The sequence below is a fragment of the Pleurodeles waltl genome, chromosome 6, assembly GCF_031143425.1.
Source record: "Pleurodeles waltl isolate 20211129_DDA chromosome 6, aPleWal1.hap1.20221129, whole genome shotgun sequence".
In the NCBI taxonomy this organism is placed as follows: domain Eukaryota; kingdom Metazoa; phylum Chordata; class Amphibia; order Caudata; family Salamandridae; genus Pleurodeles; species Pleurodeles waltl.
Window position 1 is genome coordinate 1076330555 of NC_090445.1, and position 23822 is coordinate 1076354376.

The window sequence follows — 23822 nt, forward strand, 5'->3', positions numbered from 1 at the left end:
CCCCATCAATACTATGGGAAGGACCAAAGCAATGATATTATGAAGATAAAGAAAACATGAGTAAGAAACACTACACATGATCGCAGGATAGTACTGCCAAATGAGGTAGTGAATATACATCTTTTTATTATTCTTATATGTAGAACAAACTTTCATTTTCTACCCTCTTGGAACCCAAGGCAGCATAGCATGCTATTGAGCAATACCTCTTACTCTGTAAAGGTATAGCCTAACCAAGACCTACACTATAAGACACACAGAATTTGTTTATCTCTTGCAAAGCAAACATACTGGTGACCTCTTTAAAAAGAAGTTGAAGGCAACAATAGCAACCATTTGGCATATACATATAGTTCTCCCCAGGGAAAGTAGCTGGAGATGATAAAAACATTCAAAATATTCTAAATATACATACCTACTGACATTGGAATATAATAAACATATGCCTTTGTAGTAATAAAAAAATAAAAAGTGTGTGTATGTGTTTATATATAGATATGGAAAATGTCACTTATGCCATGAACAGATGTACACTGGGTGAGACGCTGCAGATTCACATGCTGTGCATTATCCTGCCTGCCTGATAGTGTTGGGCTCTGAGTGTTACAAGTTGTTTTTCTTCGAAGAAGTCTTTTCGAGTCACGGGACGAATGACTCCTCCCTTTCGGCTCCATTGCGCATGGGCGTCGACTCTCCGCCATCGGGTTCGGACGCGTTCCTCTTCGCTCCGTATTTCAAATCGGGAAAGTTAGCTAAAGTAATGAAAATTCTACAGTATTGTTATCGCTCGGTACCGGGTTAGTGTTAGAGTATCGGCACCGACATCAAGACCGCTTCGGCGGCCCTTCGGGGCTTCCACTCTTCACCGAGGCCTGGTCGGCCCGACAACACCCGTCGTCCCAGACTAATGGACCGGACCCCCTTCCGTTTTTGTCCCAAGTGTCACTCAAAGTATCCTTATACAGACCAGCACCGGGTCTGTAATCTGCGTTTGTCACCCGAACACAGAGAGGATACTTGTGAAGCTTGCCGGGCGTTTCGATCAAAGAAGACCTTGAGAGATCAACGAGCAAGAAGACTGCAAATGGCGTCGAAACCGAAAGAACAGCTCTGCGTCGAGGAGGAGGAAAGAATCTCCATCCAAGAGACGGAAACGGATGAATCCGACAGTGAACGACCCTCAACGGTGCAACAAACCGTGAGTAAACCTGCCCCGTCCCAAACTCAGGGTCACACCAAGAAACTTAAGGCGATGGGGACGCCACCATCAGCAGGCCATGGCTCAACCCACCAAAAAGAAGGTGACCAAACATCGGCACCGAAAAAGGCCAAGGAGTTGCCGAGGACTTCCTACTCCAGTCAAGAATCCGGCACCGAACGATTTCAACACCGAGTGATCGAATCAACCAAACCCCTAAAAAGCTCCTCAGGACCAAAAAAGACTATAACAGCAGAAACTTCTGTACCGATAAAAGCGACCTCTGAGCCGAAAAGAATCTCTTATACAGAAAAGCAAGTACTTTCCATGCAACTCAAGGAAAGACATCGATTTGAGTAAGAGTTGGTTATGGAAGAACCTGACCATACACAACAGAGGTTACATATCCAAAAAGAGACTGGCAAGATTCAGACTTTACCTTCACTCAAATCGAAAAGAAAGCTTGCGCATTTCAGGAAACAGAAATGCAACCAAAGGCCAAAGTGGTTAGAGACAAATCACCACCACCAACGGTCTCACCACAACCATCCCCACTGCACTCACCACAATTGTCAACAGTGGGAACAACTATAATGCAGTCACCCACACATACTGGGATGACCGAAGATGATACTGATGCATGGGATTTATATGATCCACCAGTATCGGATAACAGCCCAGAATATAATCCAACCAAGCCGTCACCACCAGGAGACAGTACTGCATATACGCAAGTACTATCAAGGGCAGCTACGTTCCACAACGTAGCAATGCACACGGAGCCAGTGGAGGATGACTTCCTTTTTAACACTTTGCCATCCACCCACGCATCCTACCAAAGCCTGCCAATGCTACCGGGCATGCTCAAGCACACACAACAGGTCTTCCAAGAGCCTGTAAAAGGAAGAGCGATCAAGCCTAGGGTCGAAAAGAAATACAAACCACCTCCAACAGACCCAGTGTTCATAACGCAGCAGCTCACACCGGACTCAGTGGTGGTAGGAGCAGCAAGGAAAAGAGCAAACTCTCAATAGTCAGGGGATGCTCCACCACCTGACAAAGAGTTGATGCAGCAGGCAAGCGAGTGGCATCACAGGCAGCCAATCAATGGCGAATTGCTAATTTGCAAGCCCGGGTAGGTGGGAGGGCGCATGTGAATTTGCAGCGGAACATGCCACAAACAGGTGTACACTGGGTAAGTTACATTTTCCGTTCAATGGCATGTGTAGCTGCAGGTACACACGCTGTGCATAGACTACAAAGCAGTTTGTCCTTTTTGTCCTCCCACAAAAGCGGTGGTTAGCCTGTAGGAGTTGAAGTTGTTTGAAATAATGTTCTGAGTACAGCTTGACCTACTGTGGCTTGCTGTGTTGCTAAATCATCTACACAATAGTGTTTAGTAAATGTATGTGGTGTTGACCAAGTACCTGCTTTACATATTTCAGCAATTGGTATGTTTCCCAAAAAAGCCATTGTAGCACCTTTTTTCCTTGTGGAATGGGCTTTAGGAGTAACTAAGAGTGGTCTTTTGGCTTTAACGTAGCAGGTTTAGATGCACCTTACTATCCATCTTGCTAATCCTTGTTTTGAAATGGGGTTACCAGTATGAAGTTTTTGAAAGGCTACAAACAGCTGTTTAGTTTTCATGAATGGTTTCGTTCTATCTATATAGTACATTAGAGCTCTTTTAATGTCTAATGTATGTAGAGCTCTTTCTGCCAAAGAATCTGGCTGTAGGAAGAAGACTGGTAGTTCCACTGTTTGATTAATATGAAAAGGTGATACCACTTTTGGTAGAAATTTAGGGTTAGTTCGTAGTACAACTTTATGTCTGTGTACTTGTATGAACGGTTCTTCAATAGTGAAAGCTTGACTTTCACCCACTTCGCAATGATGTAATTGCGACTAGGAAGGCAACCTTCCATGTTAAGAATTACATTTGACATGAGTGCATAGGTTCAAATGGTGGGCCCATAAGTCTGGTAAGCACTATGTTTGAATTCCAAGAAGGAACTGGAGGTGTTCTGGGTGGAATGATGTCTTTTAAGCCTTCCGTGAAGGCTTTGATAACAGGAACTCTAAATAAAGAGCTGTGCTGCACATTTTGTAAATATGCTGAAATTGCAGTAAGATGTATTTTTATGGAAGAGAATGCTAAATTAGATTTTTGTAAATGAAATAAATAGCATAGAATATCTTGTATTGATGCTGTAAGAGGGGCAATCTGTTTAGATTGACAGTAATATACAAATTATTTCAATTTGTTAGCATGGAACTGTCTAGTAGTGGGTTTTCTTGCTTGCCTAATCACTTCCATACATTCTGATGGTATTTGTAAATACCCAAATTCTATGACCTCAGGAGTCAAATCACCAGATTGAGAGTGTTGGGATTTGGGTGCCTGATCTGTTCTTTGTTTTGTTTCAACAGGTCTGGTCGGAAGTTTGGAGTGTAGTACTACTGACAGGTCTAACAATGTTGTGTACCACGGTTGACGTGCCCCCGTTGTTGCTAGGAGTATCATAATGAGTGTGTTTTGATGCAATTTTTTGACTAGAAATGGAAAGAGTGGGAGAGGGGAAAAGGAGTAAGCAAATATCCCAGACCAATTGATCCATAGAGCATTGCCCTAGGATAGGGGATGTGGGCGTCTGGATGCGAAGTTTTGGCATTTTGCGTTTTCGCTTGTGGCTAACAGATCTAGGTTTGGTGTTCCCCATTGTTGAAAGTATTTTTGAATTACTTGAGGGTGAATCTCCCACTCGTGTGTTTGTTGATGATTTATGCTGAGAACATCTGCCAATTGGTTGTGTATCCCCGGAATGTATTGTGCTACCAGGTGAATTTTGTTGTGTATTGCCCATTTCCAATTTTTTTTGAGCTAGGATGGAGAGTTGGGACGAATGTGTCCCTCCATGCTTGTTTAGGTAATCCATGGTGGTCATGTTGTCTGTTTTGATCAGGACATTCTTGTGAGTGAGAAGAGGCTGAAAAGCTTGGAGTGCTAGGAAGACATCTAACAACTCCAAGTGATTTATGTGTAGCTGTTTGTGTTGGGCATCCCATTGTCCTTGGATGTTGTGATTGTTGAGGTGAGCTCCCCAGCCAATCATTGATGCATCTGTTGTAATTATGGTCTGAGGCACAGGGTCTTGAAATGGCCGCCCTTTGTTTAGATTTATGGAATTCCACCACTGAAGGGACATGTATGTTTGGAGGTCTATCAACACTAGATCTTGAAGTTGACCCTGTGCTTGTGACTATTGTTGTGCAAGGCATTGTTGCAAGGGCCGCATGTATAGTCTTGCATGTTGAACAACTGCAATACATGATGCCATCATTCCTCATTTTCATGACTAATCTGACAGTGTACTGTTGACCGGTCTGTATCTGTGCAATTATATTTTGGAATGCTCGTATTCTCTGCGTATTTGGACTTGCTAGCGCTTTTTGAGTATTTAGTATTACCCCTAAATACTGTTGTATTTGCACAGGTTGTAGTTGTGACTTTTGGTCATCTATTGATAACCCTAGCGTGTGCAGGGTTTGTATTACGTTATGCACATGGTTTTGACACTGCGTATGACTGTTTGATTTTATCAGCCAATCGTCTGGATATGGAAAGACATGTATATGTTTGCCTTCTTAGGTAGGCTGTGACTACCGCTAGGCACTTTGTGAATACCTTTGGAGCTGTTGTTATTCCAAAGGGTAAGTAACACTTTGAACTGATAGTGCTTTCCTTGAATGACAAACCTGAGATATTTTCTGCGCGCCGGATGGATCGGTATATGAAAATACGCATCCTTGAGGTCTAATGTTGCCATGAAATCATGTTTTTGAAGTAGTGGGATAACATCATGGAGAGTTACCATGTGAAAGTGTTCTGACAGGATGTAAAGATTGAGGGTCCTGAGTTCTAATATTGGCCTTAGGGCGCCATCCTTTTTGGAAATGAGGAAATACAGTGAGTAAACTCCCACCCCTACTTGATTTTGTGGCACGGGTTCTATTGCATGTTTGAGTAATAGAGATTTGACTTCTTCCTGTAATAGAGTGATGTGTTCTGTGAATAGTTTGTTTGGTAGAATGTTTGGTGGAATTTGTATCAATTCCAGGCAATAGCCATTGTGGATAATTGATAAGACCCAATTGTCTGTGGTAATGTTTTGCCAATTGGTGTGGAACGTTTGCAGTCTCCCTCCCACAGGGGAGGTGTGGAGTGGAAGGGAATGAAACAAGTCACTGTTTTCTGTGTTGTGAGGCTTGTTTAGGTGTTTGATATTGTGATGCTATTAATTGTGTTTGACCAATGACTTTGTGTTTCACCATTGCACATATTAGTTGCTCAATGTTCACCAGTAGCACATTACATGTTGTATTCAGTTTACCTACCTATTGGCTTTAACATGGCATTAGCCATTACATTCTGTTTCAGTTTAGCTGCCTATTGGCTTTGACATGGCATTAGACATTACATGTGATATTCAGGTTGGCTGCCTATTGGCTTTAACGTGGAGTTAGACATTGCAGATGAGCTGTGTTTTTCCACATGATAGACCAAGCTATGTTTTTCACACTATACTATAGCTGATAAGAGAGAGTACATTTGGTGTTTTCCTTTCTGCTCAGCCTTGGGAAGAGGAGGGGTCTAGGAAATCTGTCCAGTCTCCAAAGGCTTGCTTAGTTTTCCAGAGTCTGAGAGGAGGGCGTATGTTTTTGGAACGATGGCTCTGGACAACAGCAGAGTTAGTTGGATGGAGACTATCTTGACTTCAGACAGGAACTAGACGTCAGTTGCCTGTCTCCCGTTTGGGTAGAAAATCTCTTTCTCGCAGTTGAACCGGAGTTATCAACTTGCAGACCCCAGAAAGATGAAGCTGAGCTATAGGCCCTACGGAGATGCAATTATTACTTTTATGCTTTGCTTTGAAGTTATGCTATAATATAATCATATGTATTTGCTGTGTACATTGCAACTGAGAAGTACTTTGATATATTTTGCTTTCATTGCTGCGACTACTTTTGAACGTGTGTGTAGGAAGTTGGCTCTGTATGTGCTATTTCAAAGTAAGGAATAGCATGCACAGAGTCCAAGGGTTCCCCTTAGAGGTAAAATAGTGGTAAAAATAGATAATACTAATGCTCTATTTCGTGGTAGTGTGGTCGAGCAGTAGGCTTATCCAAGGAGTAGTGTTAAGCATTTGTTGTACATACACATAGACAATAAATGAGGTACACACACTCAGAGACAAATCCAGCCAATAGGTTTTTGTATAGAAAAATATCTTTTCTTAGTTTATTTTAAGAACCACAGGTTCAAATTCTACATGTAATATCTCATTCGAAAGGTATTGCAGGTAAGTACTTTAGGAACTTTAAATCATAAAAATTGCATGTATACTTTTCAAGTTATTGACAAATAGCTGTTTTCAAAGTGGACACTTAGTGCAATTTTCACAGTTCCTGGGGGAGGTAAGTTTTTGTTAGTTTTACCAGGTAAGTAAGACACTTACAGGGTTCAGTTCTTGGTCCAAGGTAGCCCACTGTTGGGGGTTCAGAGCAACCCCCAAGTCACCACACCAGCAGCTCAGGGCCGGTCAGGTGCAGAGTTCAAAGTGGTGCCCAAAACACATAGGCTAGAATGGAGAGGGGGGTGCCCCGGTTCCAGTCTGCCAGCAGGTAAGTACCCGCGTCTTCGGAGGGCAGACCAGGGGGGTTTTGTAGGGCACCGGGGGGCACACAAGCCCACACAGGAATTTCACCCTCAGCAGCGCGGGGGCGGCCGGGTGCAGTGTAGAAACAAGCGTCGGGTTCGCAATGTTAGTCTATGAGAGATCTCGGGATCTCTTCAGCGCTGCAGGCAGGCAAGGGGGGGGTTCCTCGGGAAAACCTCCACTTGGGCAAGGGAGAGGGACTCCTGGGGGTCACTTCTCCAGTGAAAGTCCGGTCCTTCAGGTCCTGGGGGCTGCGGGTGCAGGGTCTCTCCCAGGCGTCGGGACTTTGGATTCAAAGAGTCGCGGTCAGGGGAAGCCTCGGGATTCCCTCAGCAGGCAGCGCTGTGGGGGCTCAGGGGGGACAGGTTTTGGTACTCACAGTATCAGAGTAGTCCTGGGGTCCCTCCTGAGGTGTCGGATCTCCACCAGCCGAGTCGGGGTCGCCGGGTGCAGTGTTGCAAGTCTCACGCTTCTTGCGGGGAGCTTGCAGGGTTCTTTCAAGGCTGCTGGAAACAAAGTTGCAGCCTTTCTTGGAGCAGGTCCGCTGTCCTCGGGAGTTTCTTGTCTTTTCGAAGCAGGGGCAGTCCTCAGAGGATGTCGAGGTCGCTGGTCCCTTTGGAAGGCGTCGCTGGAGCAGGATCTTTGGAAGGCAGGAGACAGGCCGGTGAGTTTCTGGAGCCAAGGCAGTTGTCGTCTTCTGGTCTTCCTCTGCAGGGGTTTTCAGCTAGGCAGTCCTTCTTCTTGTGGTTGCAGGAATCTAATTTTCTAGGGTTCAGGGTAGCCCTTAAATACTAAATTTAAGGGCGTGTTTAGGTCTGGGGGGTTAGTAGCCAATGGCTACTAGCCCTGAGGGTGGGTACACCCTCTTTGTGCCTCCTCCCAAGGGGAGGGGGTCACAATCCTAACCCTATTGGGGGAATCCTCCATCTGCAAGATGGAGGATTTCTAAAAGTTAGAGTCACCTCAGCTCAGGACACCTTAGGGGCTGTCCTGACTGGCCAGTGACTCCTCCTTGTTGCTTTCTTTGTTCCCTCCAGCCTTGCCGCCAAAAGTGGGGGCCGTGGCCGGAGGGGGCGGGCAACTCCACTAAGCTGGAGTGCCCTGCTGGGCTGTGACAAAGGGGTGAGCCTTTGAGGCTCACCGCCAGGTGTTACAGCTCCTGTCTGGGGGAGGTGTTAGCATCTCCACCCAGTGCAGGCTTTGTTACTGGCCTCAGAGTGACAAAGGCACTCTCCCCATGGGGCCAGCAACATGTGTCTAGTGTGGCAGGCTGCTTGAACCAGTCAGCCTACACAGATAGTTGGTTAAGTTTCAGGGGGCACCTCTAAGGTGCCCTCTGTGGTGTATTTTACAATAAAATGTACACTGGCATCAGGGTGCATTTATTGTGCTGAGAAGTTTGATACCAAACTTCCCAGTTTTCAGTGTAGCCATTATGGTGCTGTGGAGTTCGTGTTTGACAGACTCCCAGACCATATACTCTTATGGCTACCCTGCACTTACAATGTCTAAGGTTTTGTTTAGACACTGTAGGGGTACCATGCTCATGCACTGGTACCCTCACCTATGGTATAGTGCACCCTGCCTTAGGGCTGTAAGGCCTGCTAGAGGGGTGTCTTACCTATACTGCATAGGCAGTGAGAGGCTGGCATGGCACCCTGAGGGGAGTGCTATGTCGACTTACTCATTTTGTTCTCACTAGCACACACAGGCTTGTAAGCAGTGTGTCTGTGCTGAGTGAGGGGTCTCTAGGGTGGCATAAGACATGCTGCAGCCCTTAGAGACCTTCCTTGGCATCAGGGCCCTTGGTACTAGAAGTACCAGTTACAAGGGACTTATCTGAATGCCAGGGTGTGCCAATTGTGGATACAATGGTACATTTTAGGTGAAGGAACACTGGTGCTGGGGCCTGGTTAGCAGGGTCCCAGCACTCTTCTCAGTCAAGTCAGCATCAGTATCAGGCAAAAAGTGGGGGGTAACTGCAACAGGGAGCCATTTCTTTACAGTGTGCTTCCAGCCTACTAATTTCGTCTCTCAGGAACCTCGTGGTGAAGTAATAACAATAAATGTCTTCTTTAAACTCAGAAGTGCATTCCAGAGAGGTTCTGTAAGTTTGGTCATGAGATAAGAGCAGGAAAGCAGAACAGATATTTCCCTCTACCTCTGGGGTACTGGCCTCTATACGTGCTCTTAAAACCACCTCTTTGGTATTGAGGTTGGTAGGCCAGTTTTGGCTGCGATGTGGATGCCAGTGCAGTTTAAGCCCTAAATCCACCTCTAAACTGGGGTTTCCGAAAGGATCCACTGTATTGTGTGCTGTAGAGTGCACCCATTGCTTTTGCGGTGTCTGAATCCTTACGCAATTTTTCAATTGCAGTGTCCACCTCTGGGCCGAAAAGCTGTTTTTTGTTGGATTTCGGGTTTGAACCCAGAGGACCTGAGCCATGCATGCCTCCTGATTGCTTGCAGTGTTGACACTCCTGGCAGCTGTGTCTGCAGAGTCTAGGGCAGACCTAATTTGGTTATTGGTGATGGCTTGCCCTTCCTCCACTATCTGCTGTGCCCTCCTTTGGTGTTCCTTGGGGAGATGCTGAATTATATCTTTCATCTCATCCCAATGGGCCCTGTTGTATCTAGCCAACAACGCCTGTGAGTTGGCTATTCTCCACTGGTTAGCTGCCTGGGATGCCACTCTCTTCCCTGCAGCATCAAATTTTCTACTCTGTCTGGTGGGGGTGCATCACCTAATGACTGAGTTTGCCCTCTTCCTGGCAGCGCTTACCACTACTGAGTCTGGAGGGAGTTGCTTAGTTATAGACACAGGATCAGAGGGAGGTGGCTTGTATTTTTTCTCTACCCTGGGAGTTATTATTCTTGCTTTGACAGGCTCGCTAAATATTTGATCAGCATGTTTTAGCATGCTTGGGAGCGACTGGTATGTTGTGTGCGTGGAGGTGAGTGTATTAAACAAAAAAATCGTCCAACGGTTCAGTGTGCATGGTGACACTATGGTATGCTGCAGACCTAGCTAGTACCCGATTGTACCCTGTACTATCCTCAGGTGGTGAAGGCTTAGAGGGATAGCAGTCTGGGTCGTTATCAGGAATGGGATCTGGATCATAAAGATCCCATGGGTCTACATTATCTTGTTGCGAATCAAAGGAATGAGATGGTGACTGCATTGGTGTAGGACTGGTAGGAGGAGAGATATGCAGGTGTGGAGAGTGAGGAGGAGGATGAGGAGGAGGAGAAATCTGAGGAGCTGGTGGTCTCTCCTTTGTCTTTGGCACTTTAGCTGGAGGCTGTGCAGTGTCCAATTGCTCCTGAAAGGCTAATTTCCTCTTAGGTTTTAGAGGAGGAGCTAAGATTCTGCCAGTTTTTTTATGGATATGAATCCTGGCTTGCCTTTCGTCCTTTACTTCCAGTATTGGCTGTATTTGGGGGGAGCCCTGATAAGTTTTATGGCTTTTTTTGAGTGTTTTAGAAAGTCCATGCTCTTTGGTGTAACCTGCTCTTTTCGGCTCCAAAGCTGCCTTCTTCGGTATCGAAAAAAATGGCGTTGTGGATGGTCTCGGCTCCGAAAGGGATTTCTGAAATTTCGATTCGGAAGAACTGTGTTTGCTTGAGTCGGAGACGGAGCTTTTGGTCGACCCCGATGGCTTCAGAGGAGTGGCCTTTTTCAGTGCCGAACCGGGGGTTTGGTCTCCGGGTGTCTTCTTTAGGGTCGAGCCATGTCCTTCCGGCAGTGGCATCCCCAAGGCCTTAAATTTCGGTTTAGATGGTACAGGGGCAGGCGTACTCACGTGCTGTCCTGCTGTGACCGGTCTGTCTTCCTCGGATTCCTGGTTGGAGTCGGATCCTCGAACAGAGACTGCGGTCTGCATGATCTCTCCCTCCTCGACATTGAGATTTTCGGGGCTCTTTGATGCCATCTCGAGCCTTCATGCTCTTCTATCCTGGAGTGTCTTTTTTGATCTGAAAGATCGGCAGGCCGCGCAATTTTCTTCCCGATGATCTGGGGAAAGGCAAAGATTACAGATGAGGTGTTGGTCTGTATAAGGAAATTTGACGTGACACTGAGGACAGAATCAGAATGGAGTCCGATCCATGAGGCTTCCACGCGCTCGGCCCGACCAGGCCAGAGTTGGGCGCACGCGCCCCGAAGGGCAAGTAGAGATGTCTGTTCCGACGGTACCGAAGTGTCGATTGAAGATGTAACGTGATTGATACAATACGTTAAAAAAAATAGAGCGTTTTAAAAGTTTTCCTAATCGAACTATCGGAGCGAAAGGGAACACGTCCAGACTCGATGGCGGAAAGAAATCAATCTAACATGGAGTCGATGCCCATGCGGAATGGAGCCAAGGAGGAGGAGTCACTCAATCCTGTGACTCGAAAACATTTCTTCGAAGAAAAACAACTTGTAACACTCTGAGCCAAACACTAGATGGCAAAGTATATGCACATCATGTGTATCTGCTGCTACACATGCCATCGAACATATTTCTCTATCTCTCTCTCTCTATATCTATCTCAGGCATCCAAAGCAATACTCTACTTAGAATAAAGTACATTCCTTGAAGCTTTAAGCTACCAATTCTTGAGCACCAGCTCTCCTTCAGAGTAAACACTACCTTCATATCAGGTAGTATGAAGATTCTAAAAGAGAAATAGCTAAGAAGCTATCATTGACAAAACTTGAAGCAGAGAACGACCACTTTCACAATACTGAGAATAAAAGTAGCCTTGAAGCATTAGGGATGAAACTTCCTTAAGGTTGACAATCTGACATTTGAAGAAAAATAACACCTGCCAAAAGTGGGAACACCCACCGGGTGCCACCATTAGGTGGAACAGACTTAAAACTGAAAAAGCCTAGCAGCACTGCCAAAGCATGGCTCAACCATGAAACAAGTATAGAAAAATATCCCCCTACAATCCAAGACAGGAGGATGGGGAAGAATCTAAGCCACTAGCCGCAGCTTGGTCAGCTAGCACACGGTCATCTCTATGAGGCTGATGAATATTGAACTCCCCTACCGCCTTTCCACCATTTCCCTTAGAAGGAGAAGCATAAGGAGGCAGAATGTGGAGGGAGATCAGGGATAACAGGCATGTCTGGCACGGAATCTAATGTTGAGAAGGCGATTCCTCTACATCAACTGAAGCTGAAGACCTAACTGAAGCTGAGGGCGAACCCTCTGGCGTGGACACAGTCAAGGCACTCTGCACCTCCTTGGGACCCACAGGTGCTCAAGAGGGAGGTGGTTCACCAAAGACCGCTTGAAGGGAGACATAATACTCACGCATTTGGTTTAAAGTCGCTACAGTCCCTGGAAAAGGAGGGGGACTCAGGCTAGACTCTGACCTAGACTCCTCAACCGAGGAAAGGTGGGAGGCCGTAAATGGTAAAGTCTGAAACTTCTGTGACTTCGACCACTTGCGTTGAGACTTGCCTTGTGAAGTCGATGGAGAATGGCATCCACGAGAATGACTCTTTGAATGGGCCCGCAAATGGAAGGACACTTAGTTGTCATGGTGCTCCTCCGGGGACCAAATACAAATTGAGTGGGGTCCATTGCAGTCATTTGTTGTCCACATGACCCACATGGTTTGGACCCTAAGGACATGAACAGGAAAAAGCACACTGTTCCTTTGTCGAAAGCATCAAATTAGCCCGAAAATGGCCTGACAATCGTTACCGGATCCGTGCTGCAAGCGTGGAAAAGAAGGAACTGACTACAGCGAAGGGGTTATATGGACCCTGCTGACGTCGCATCCAGTGGACGAAGTCAATATGGAGTTCCACGACAACCTCTTCTGATGCGCAAAAGTGTTATGGGAAAAAAAGTTTCCGGATCCAGGCTTGCATCGGGGTAAGATACTTGTAAGGAAATGCCTCCTTGGCATGGTTGCCCCCTGACTTTTTGCCTTTGCTGATGCTATGTTTACAATTGAAAGTGTGCTGAGGCCTGCTAACCAGGCCCCAGCACCAGTGTTCTTTCCCTAACCTGTACTTTTGTATCCACAATTGGCAGACCCTGGCATCCAGATAAGTCCCTTGTAACTGGTACTTCTAGTACCAAGGGCCCTGATGCCAAGGAAGGTCTCTAAGGGCTGCAGCATGTCTTATGCCACCCTGGAGACCTCTCACTCAGCACAGACACACTGCTTTCCAGCTTGTGTGTGCTAGTGAGGACAAAACGAGTAAGTCGACATGGCACTCCCCTCAGGGTGCCATGCCAGCCTCTCACTGCCTATGCAGTATAGGTAAGCCACCCCTCTAGCAGGCCTTACAGCCCTAAGGCAGGGTGCACTATACCATAGGTGAGGGTACCAGTGCATGAGCACTGTACCCCTACAGTGTCTAAACAAAACCTTAGACATTGTAAGTGCAGGGTAGCCATAAGAGTATATGGTCTGGGAGTTTGTCAAACACGAACTCCACAGCACCATAATGGCTACACTGAAAACTGGGAAGTTTGGTATCAAACTTCTCAGCACAATAAATGCACACTGATGCCAGTGTACATTTTATTGTAAAATACACCACAGAGGGCACCTTAGAGGTGCCCCCTGAAACTTAACCGACTATCTGTGTAGGCTGACTAGTTTTAGCAGCCTGCCACAAACCGAGACATATTGCTGGCCCCATGGGGAGAGTGCCTTTGTCACTGAGGCCAGTAACAAAGCCTGCACTGGGTGGAGATGCTAACACCTCCCCCAGGCAGGAATTGTCACACCTGGCGGTGAGCCTCAAAGGCTCACCTCCTTTGTGCCAACCCAGCAGGACACTCCAGCTAGTGGAGTTGCCCGCCCCCTCCGGCCAGGCCCCACTTTTGGCGGCAAGGCCGGAGAAAATAATGAGAAAAACAAGGAGGAGTCACTGGCCAGTCAGGACAGCCCCTAAGGTGTCCTGAGCTGAAGTGACTCTAACTTTTAGAAATCCTCCATCTTGCAGATGGAGGATTCCCCCAATAGGGTTAGGATTGTGACCCCCTCCCCTTGGGAGGAGGCACAAAGAGGGTGTACCCACCCTCAGGGCTAGTAGCCATTGGCTACTAACCCCCCAGACCTAAACACGCCCTTAAATTTAGTATTTAAGGGCTACCCTGAACCCTAGAAAATTAGATTCCTGCAACTACAAGAAGAAGGACTGCCCAGCTGAAAACCCCTGCAAGAGGAAGACCAGAAGACGACAACTGCCTTTGCTCCAGAAACTCACCGGCCTGTCTCCTGCCTTCCAAAGATCCTGCTCCAGCGACGCCTTCCAAAGGGACCAGCGACCTCGACATCCTCTGAGGACTGCCCCTGCTTCGAAAAGACAAGAAACTCCCGAGGACAGCGGACCTGCTCCAAGAAAAGCTGCAACTTTGTTTCCAGCAGCTTTAAAGAACCCTGCAAGCTCCCCGCAAGAAGCGTGAGACTTGCAACACTGCACCCGGCGACCCCGACTCGGCTGGTGGCGATCCGACACCTCAGGAGGGACCCCAGGACTACTCTGATACTGTGAGTACCAAAACCTGTCCCCCCTGAGCCCCCACAGCGCCGCCTGCAGAGGGAATCCCGAGGCTTCCCCTGACCGCGACTCTTTGAACCTAAAGTCCCGACGCCTGGGAGAGACCCTGCACCAGCAGCCCCCAGGACCCGAAGGACCGGACTTTCACTGGAGAAGTGACCCCCAGGAGTCCCTCTCCCTTACCCAAGTGGAGGTTTCCCCGAGGAATCCCCCCCTTGCCTGCCTGCAGCGCTGAAGAGATCCCGAGATCTCTCATAGACTAACATTGCGAACCCGACACCTGTTCCTACACTGCACCCGGCCGCCCCCGCGCTGCTGAGGGTGAAATTTCTGTGTGGACTTGTGTCCCCCCCGGTGCCCTACAAAACCCCCCTGGTCTGCCCTCCGAAGACGCGGGTACTTACCTGCAAACAGACCGGAACCGGGGCACCCCCTTCTCTCCATTCTAGCCTATGTGTTTTGGGCACCACTTTGAACTCTGCACCTGACCGGCCCTGAGCTGCTGGTGTGGTGACTTTGGGGTTGCTCTGAACCCCCAACGGTGGGCTACCTTGGACCAAGAACTAAGCCCTGTAAGTGTCTTACTTACCTGGTTAACCTAACAAATACTTACCTCCCCTAGGAACTGTGAAAATTGCACTAAGTGTCCACTTTTAAAACAGCTATTTGTCAATAACTTGTAAAGTATACATGCAATTTTTATGCTTTAAAGTTCCTAAAGTACTTACCTGCAATACCTTTCGAATTAGATATTACATGTAGAATTTGAACCTGTGGTTCTTAAAATAAACTAAGAAAAGATATTTTTCTATATAAAAACCTATTGGCTGGATTTGTCTCTGAGTGTGTGTACCTCATTTATTGTCTATGTGTATGTACAACAAATGCTTAACACTACTCCTTGGATAAGCCTACTGCTCGACCACACTACCACAAAATAGAGCATTAGTATTATCTATTTTTTGCCACTATCTTACCTCTAAGGGGAACCCTTGGACTCTGTGCATACTATTCCTTACTTTGAAATAGTGCATACAGAGCCAACTTCCTACAATACTTAAGTAAGGAATTTGGGGACACTTGTCTATCAGACAGAACAAAACAAGAGCATGTAGTTAGTTCAGAAGCCTCCCTGCAGATTAATTTTATACTGCTGCTTTAAAATAACTACACTGTTGATGACTGTGCACCATTTGTGTGATACCTTGAATAGTTACGAATTGCAAGGGGTAATGGATGTGAATTTAAGTATAACATCCAGCTCAGTATTGTGTACAAAAGACAATAAGTATTGCTGCTTTTTTGTTGAATAAGAAAAAAAAAAATACTAAAATGAGTTATGTAAAAAAAAAAAAAAAAAATAGGTTGTCACAGAATCCAAAAATGCACTGCAATGTCAGCCTCACCTCTACATCTTAATATCATTGTACGTGATCCTCAGCTTATCACAGAGATACGCAGGTTATTTGATAAAGATCTCATGATGAAGAAGGAAAGGTTTACTTCTTATCCCAGTACTTCACCATTAATATTATGGCTGGCATCCACCTAAAGTGCCATTACCTCTGGACAATCTTACTGAAAGTACCACCGTTTAAACTTTTAAAACTGAAAATAAAGGAAATTGCAGCTGGAAAATTAATTATGGTCTTCAGGTTTTACATACTGTGTCTACACACACCAACTGGCCACATTTCTAATATTTTATGGCACACAGAGTCAGAGCCTGTTAGATCCCCACTGAGTGGCTTGCCATTCAACCACAGTGTAAGCTTCTAATAAAAATGATGCTTACCTTGAGCTATTGCCTGTAGTTTCTCCATTGGTCTATTAACAAAATTCTAATAGAGTATAAAACAGGCACTGCAGCATTAAGATTTTCTAACACTGCACAGATCAAGTCAAGCCATGCACGGCCAGTCAGGCAGTTTCTTTCAGCTAAGGGACGGCTTAAATAGCAGACTTCCTTAAATGAAAATTTCGAATAACACATTAAACAGGGTCTGTTTTCACCCAACATATTTTATCTGCTTGGTCGAAAAGTAACTGGTTTCTTACCTTGTAACGGTCAACTTGTACCACTATAGATCACAAGCTCTGTATACTCCTGTCATCCAGTTTTGGGAACAGCAGTTTAAAAGTTGTTTTCCTTCCAAGAAAACAGTCTTTAGATATCTCGTGGCTCTTCCCTCCCAACAAGACTTTAACTCAGACTGCTTTTTCCCAACAGGTGAGTGATGTAGGTGGAGTATAGCGACACTGGGAGAACGTGCACAGTGCATTGGGAAAGAATGTTATTTTAGAGTCAAAAACATCTAGAAACCCCGGTTTGCTCCCTGGGAGGAAGGACGGTCCATGTGAATCTACAGCACCACAAGCTAGAAACAGCTAAAGGATAAGTAATTCATTCCTTTTGTAGCATGTCCAGCTGTAGATTGTAAGAGGCTGTCTCAGTTTACGGTGAACACCTGTTGTGTGGCACCCTATCCTGAGTCCAGGCAACCCTTAGTGATAGTGTTTAGGTGTCCGGATAGCAAAAGCTCTCTAGGGGTAGCGGAGGCGGGCAGCTGAAGCTTATCCAGGAGGAATGTAAGGCACTTGCAATACCACATTAGTCAGACAGCAATTCTCACACAAGAAACACAAAATTGTTGCATAAATAAAAAGGATTCTTTTTACAGCACTAACTACTAGACTAGCATTGATATATCTCCCTTTGAGATATCTACGCACAATAGACACACCAAAAACCAAGCGGAAATATGATATAATGTACAGGGCCCTATGGGGGGACCAAACCATATACTAAGTAAGTAAATAGTGAACTCAACCAAGATAAGTGTGGTAGTTAGCTAGGGGCTGGGGAAGAGCAAAAGAACCAGCGGTAGGAACAGCAAGTGACTTCAGGGACCGGGTGCAGGGTGGTTAACTAACCAGTCATCCCATTGACTAACACATGGATTTTGCGGTTGGAATTAGTAAGTTTCAGGACCTTTCCCAGTGGATCCAGAGGAAACTCAAAGAAAGGAGGAAGGTTGGAAAGTGTCCCCTTCCAGAGATACCCAGGAGACAGGAGTACCTACACCAGGGGACCTGGATGTATAGAGGTGAAAGGACGTCAGAAACTCTCGCTGAAGTCAATGGAAGCCTCAAGATTGTCCAGCTTCTGTCACAACATGTGGACCAGGCCAGTAGAATCCAGGGACGGATTCTGGACGAAGAAGACCTGTAAAGGAAGGGGACAAAGTCCAACACCCTAGACGGTGCCCAGGTGGCAATGCCCACCCTTCAATAGGTGAAGTTCCTGCAGGTTGGTGAAAGGCCACCAACAAGCACTGGCAAATGAAAGCAGGAGATGAAGATGGACTTACAAATTTTTGGGTACCAGAAAAGGTCCAGGAGACTATCTTTGAGGGGGAGTGAGGGCTATCCCTAAGCACACAGAAAGGCCAGCAGAAGTCTGCTCCTCCACGAGTCACCCACAGGCGATTAACACAGAGTCATAAGGAGGCCTCAGCAGCACAACAAAACAGAAGTCCCACGTCACAGGAGCTGCAGAATGAAGGTTGGTCTTCGAGTGGCAGATGGGTGGAGGCTGGAGATTCTTGGTGCCCGAAGATCTGTTGAAGGAGGAGCCCACAAGCCTTGGTAAGAGCAACAGTTGCGGTGCACAGGGGTGCTGTTCCAGTGGCTGCAGCAGGGGCCCACAGTCTCCCAAATGGATCAGAAGAGAGGAGGGGTTCGAAGAGGACCACAGAACCACCACCTGTGAGCAGAGGTTTCATGTTTTCCGTGGGACAGCAGGATCCCCCAGCCAGTCATTGCCTTGAGGTACCTGCAGATGCAGGTGGTTGACTCCTTCATTTCAAGGGAGATTCCATCGTCCTTCCAATTGCAAACAGAGTCCTTGTAACCCTGGAGGATGCACAGCCTTGGATGTTGCAGAATTCTTGCAAGATCCAAGAAACAATGTTGCAATGGGAGCCTTATTACCAGAAGCAGATTTGTTGTGGTTTCAAAGCAGACCAGAAGCGATTCCACAGTCAGGAGCAGATGTCTTCTTACAGAGCGTTCTTTGTAAAGCCTTGCTCAACAAATCTAAGGTCCCACCCACAGGGAGCCCTTCAGTAACCCTAGGACGGAGTTGGTCACTCTCCGTAGTGACCCACCTATCAGAGGACGTTAGGGATGTCATCTACCTGACCTAACCAGTCAGATGCTCCCAGGGGCCTCTGCACATGTTCCTTCCAAGATGGCAGAATCAAATGGCCACCTGGCAGAGCTCTCTGCACCTCCCTAGGGGAGGAGCTGGACAGTCGGGTAGACACTCCCCTGTCTTTTGTGTGGTTTCTTGCCAGAGCAGGGCCAAAGTGTCCCTGCACTGGTGCAAACAGTTTATGCAAGGATGGCACCAAATGTGCTTTTCAAAGCAGTCTGGTGGCGCAGAGAGGCCTCCCCACCCCAGCCTAGAGACACCTAAAGGAGAGGAGGTCACATATCCCCCCTACAGTAAAACATTTGTTCTGCCTTGCCCCCGCTCAAGTTGGTCCTTAATTTCTACACAATACTGCTTAGTAAAATTGAGTGGGGTTGACCATGTGATGTCTGCTATTGGTATGTTCCATAAAGCGGCCATTGTAGCCCCCCATCTCTCCAGTGGAATGTGCTCTTAGCACAGAATAGAGTCTACAATGCCTTAGTATAGCATATTTGGATGCAGTTAACTTATCATTGAAAAAGTTCAAACTTTAAAATAGGTTGTCCCAAGTGATGTTTGGTGAAAGCAACAATACATTCTTTTTTGCCGGATGCATTTTGCTCTGAAAACGTAATAGATTAGAGGCCTTTTTCCACCTAATGTGGGCCGTGCCCTTTCTGTCACTGTGAGGTTGTCAATGTGTTTTGACTGTGTTCACTGGGATCCTGCTAACCAGGAACCCAGTGACTGTGCTCTCTCCCTCTAAATTTGGATGTAACTGACTTTGTACACCCCACAATTGACATACTGGTGCCCCCATGTAAGTCTCTAGTATATGGTACCTATGAACCCAGGGCACTGGGGCACCAGAGGTTCCCCATGGGCTGCTTCATGCATTATGCCACCCATGGGAGCCCGTGCAAAATGTGTCTGCAGGCCTGCCATTGCAGCCAGCATGAAAAGGTGCATGCCACCCCAGGGGTGGCGCCCAGAGCTTCTCCAGGGGGCCACTTGATTCTGCCATCTTGAATCCAAGGTGGACAGAGGTCCCTGGGAGCATCCGAGTTGTCAGGTCAGGCAGGGGACATCAAAGCCCCCTCCCGATAGGTGGTCACCCTACTAGGTGATCAATCCCTCTTCCTGGGCTAGTTAGGTCTCCTCTCTTGGGTGGGTACTCACATACAACGTGCAAGATATCAGCAGGACTCCCCTGCATCGTTTCCTTCAACTTCTGGCCACTGGGACTGCAACTGATCCCTCCAGGAACAGACAATCTGCAACTCCAGCAACAAGTCCACTTTGTAACATTGTTTGTCCAGCTCCTTCCAGCAACTGCAACATTTTCCCTGGCTGTGCAACCTTTGAGGGCAAAGTCTTCAGGCTGCACAAGAAGCAAGAAGGAAGAATGAATCTCCCATGGAGTCACTCCCCTGCATCTGCAAGCACCAACTGCAGAGACGACCAGCTACGTGGCTCTTCTCACCTGCAAGACTGCGTGGATCCTGCAACAGAGGTGGTGGTCTGGAGTGGTCACCTTGGTCCTCTCTACCAGCTGTCCAATTTGGGAGACTTGGGTCTCCTTGCAGGACAATACCCCTGTCCAGCTACCAAGGCCTGTTGGTGGTTGTAAGGAAATGCCTCCTTGGCATGGTTGCCCCCTGACTTTTTGCCTTTGCTGATGCTATGTTTACAATTGAAAGTGTGCTGAGGCCTGCTAACCAGGCCCCAGCACCAGTGTTCTTTCCCTAACCTGTACTTTTGTATCCACAATTGGCAGACCCTGGCATCCAGATAAGTCCCTTGTAACTGGTACTTCTAGTACCAAGGGCCCTGATTCCAAGGAAGGTCTCTAAGGGCTGCAGCATGTCTTATGCCACCCTGGAGACCTCTCACTCAGCACAGACATACTGCTTGCCAGCTTGTGTGTGCTAGTGAGAACAAAACGAGTAAGTCGACATGGCACTCCCCTCAGGGTGCCATGCCAGCCTCTCACTGCCTAAGCAAGTATAGGTCAGTCACCCCTCTAGCAGGCCTTACAGCCCTAAGGCAGGGTGCACTATACCATAGGTGAGGGTACCAGTGCATGAGCATGGTACCCCTACAGTGTCTAAACAAAACCTTAGACATTGTAAGTGCAGGGTAGCCATAAGAGTATATGGTCTGGGAGTCTGTCAAACACGAACTCCACAGCACCATAATGGCTACACTGAAAACTGGGAAGTTTGGTATCAAACTTCTCAGCACAATAAATGCACACTGATGCCAGTGTACATTTTATTGCAAAATACACCCCAGAGGGCACCTTAGAGGTGCCCCCTGAAACTTAACCGACTGTCTGTGTAGGCTGACTAGTTCCAGCAGCCTGCCACACTAGAGACATGTTGCTGGCCCCATGGGGAGAGTGCCTTTGTCACTCTGAGGCCAGTAACAAAGCCTGCACTAGGTGGAGATGCTAACACCTCCCCCAGGCAGGAGCTGTGACACCTGGCGGTGAGCCTCAAAGGCTCACCCCTTTGTCACAGCCCAGCAGGGCACTCCAGCTTAGTGGAGTTGCCCGCCCCCTCCGGCCACGGCCCCCACTTTTGGCGGCAAGGCTGGAGGGAACAAAGAAAGCAACAAGGAGGAGTCACTGGCCAGTCAGGACAGCCCCTAAGGTGTCCTGAGCTGAAGTGACTAACTTTTAGAAATCCTCCATCTTGCAGATGGAGGATTCCCCCAATAGGGTTAGGATTGTGACCCCCTCCCCTTGGGAGGAGGCACAAAGAGGGTGTACCCACCCTCAGGGCTAGTAGCCATTGGCTACTAACCCCCCAGACCTAAACACGCCCTTAAATTTAGTATTTAAGGGCTACCCTGAACCCTAGAAAATTAGATTCCTGCGACAACAAGAAGAAGGACTGCCCAGCTGAAAACCCCTGCAGAGGAAGAAAGAAGACAACAACTGCCTTGGCTCCAGAAACTCACCGGCCTGTCTCCTGCCTTCCAAAGAACTCTGCTCCAGCGACACCTTCCAAGGGACCAGCGACCTCTGAATCCTCTGAGGACTGCCCTGCTTCGAAAAAGACAAGAAACTCCCGAGGACAGCGGACCTGCTCCAAAAAGACTGCAACTTTGTTTCAAGGAGCAGCTTTAAAGACCCTGCAATCTCCCCGCAAGAAGCGTGAGACTTGCAACACTGCACCCGGCGACCCCGACTCGGCTGGTGGAGAACCAACACCTCAGGGAGGACCCCCGGACTACTCTACGACTGAGTACCAAAACCTGTCCCCCCTGAGCCCCCACAGCGCCGCCTGCAGAGGGAATCCCGAGGCTTCCCCTGACCGCGACTCTCTGAAACCTAAGTCCCGACGCCTGGAAAAGACCCTGCACCCGCAGCCCCCAGGACCTGAAGGACCGGACTTTCACTGCAGAAGTGACCCCCAGGAGTCCCTCTCCCTTGCCCAAGTGGAGGTTTCCCCGAGGAAGCCCCCCCTTGCCTGCCTGTCCCCCCTGAGCCCCGGCGCTATGGGGGCTCAGGTTTTGGTACTCACAGTCGGAGAGTAGTCCGGGGGTCCTCCCTGAGGTGTTGGTTCTCCACCAGCCGAGTCGGGGTCGCCGGGTGCAGTGTTGCAAGTCTCACGCTTCTTGCGGGGAGTTGCAGGGGTCTTTAAAGCTGCTCCTTGAAACAAAGTTGCAGTCTTTTTGGAGCAGGTCCGCTGTCCTCGGGAGTTTCTGGTCGTCGTCGAAGCAGGGCAGTCCTCAGAGGATTCAGAGGTCGCTGGTCCCTTTGGAAGGCGTCGCTGGAGCAGAGTTCTTTGGAAGGCAGGAGACAGGCCGGTGAGTTTCTGGAGCCAAGGCAGTTGTTGTCTTCTGGTCTTCCTCTGCAGGGGTTTTCAGCTGGGCAGTCCTTCTTCTTGTTGTCGCAGGAATCTAATTTTCTAGGGTTCAGGGTAGCCCTTAAATACTAAATTTAAGGGCGTGTTTAGGTCTGGGGGGTTAGTAGCCAATGGCTACTAGCCCTGAGGGTGGGTACACCCTCTTTGTGCCTCCTCCCAAGGGGAGGGGGTCACAATCCTAACCCTATTGGGGGAATCCTCCATCTGCAAGATGGAGGATTTCTAAAAGTTAGAGTCACCTCAGCTCAGGACACCTTAGGGGCTGTCCTGACTGGCCAGTGACTCCTCCTTGTTGCTTTCTTTGTTCCCTCCAGCCTTGCCGCCAAAAGTGGGGGTCGTGGCCGGAGGGGGCGGGCAACTCCACTAAGCTGGAGTGCCCTGCTGGGCTGTGACAAAGGGGTGAGCCTTTGAGGCTCACCGCCAGGTGTCACAGCTCCTGCCTGGGGGAGGTGTTAGCATCTCCACCCAGTGCAGGCTTTGTTGCTGGCCTCAGAGTGACAAAGGCACTCTCCCCATGGGGCCAGCAACATGTCTCTAGTGTGGCAGGCTGCTGGAACTAGTCAGCCTACACAGACAGTCGGTTAAGTTTCAGGGGGCACCTCTAAGGTGCCCTCTGGGGTGTATTTTGCAATAAAATGTACACTGGCATCAGTGTGCATTTATTGTGCTGAGAAGTTTGATACCAAACTTCCCAGTTTTCAGTGTAGCCATTATGGTGCTGTGGAGTTCGTGTTTGACAGACTCCCAGACCATATACTCTTATGGCTACCCTGCACTTACAATGTCTAAGGTTTTGTTTAGACACTGTAGGGGTACCATGCTCATGCACTGGTACCCTCACCTATGGTATAGTGCACCCTGCCTTAGGGCTGTAAGGCCTGCTAGAGGGGTGTCTTACCTATACTGCATAGGCAGTGAGAGGCTGGCATGGCACCCTGAGGGGAGTGCCATGTCGACTTACTCGTTTTGTCCTCACTAGCACACACAAGCTGGCAAGCAGTGTGTGTGCTGAGTGAGAGGTCTCCAGGGTGGCATAAGACATGCTGCAGCCCTTAGAGACCTTCCTTGGCATCAGGGCCCTTGGTACTAGAAGTACCAGTTACAAGGGACTTATCTGGATGCCAGGGTCTGCCAATTGTGGATACAAAAGTACAGGTTAGGGAAAGAACACTGGTGCTGGGGCCTGGTTAGCAGGCCTCAGCACACTTTCAATTGTAAACATAGCATCAGCAAAGGCAAAAAGTCAGGGGGCAACCATGCCAAGGAGGCATTTCCTTACACAGACCAACTTAGGTGAGGGTCTGTGGCCTGACGG

At 48.0% G+C, this 23822-nt stretch overlaps 1 protein-coding gene across 5 annotated transcripts in view; it reads right to left on the reverse strand.

The window, feature by feature from the left end:
• SPEN (spen family transcriptional repressor) overlaps positions 1–23822 on the reverse strand; it is a 357496-nt gene that overhangs the window by 159137 nt on the left and 174537 nt on the right. The window lies entirely within an intron of this gene.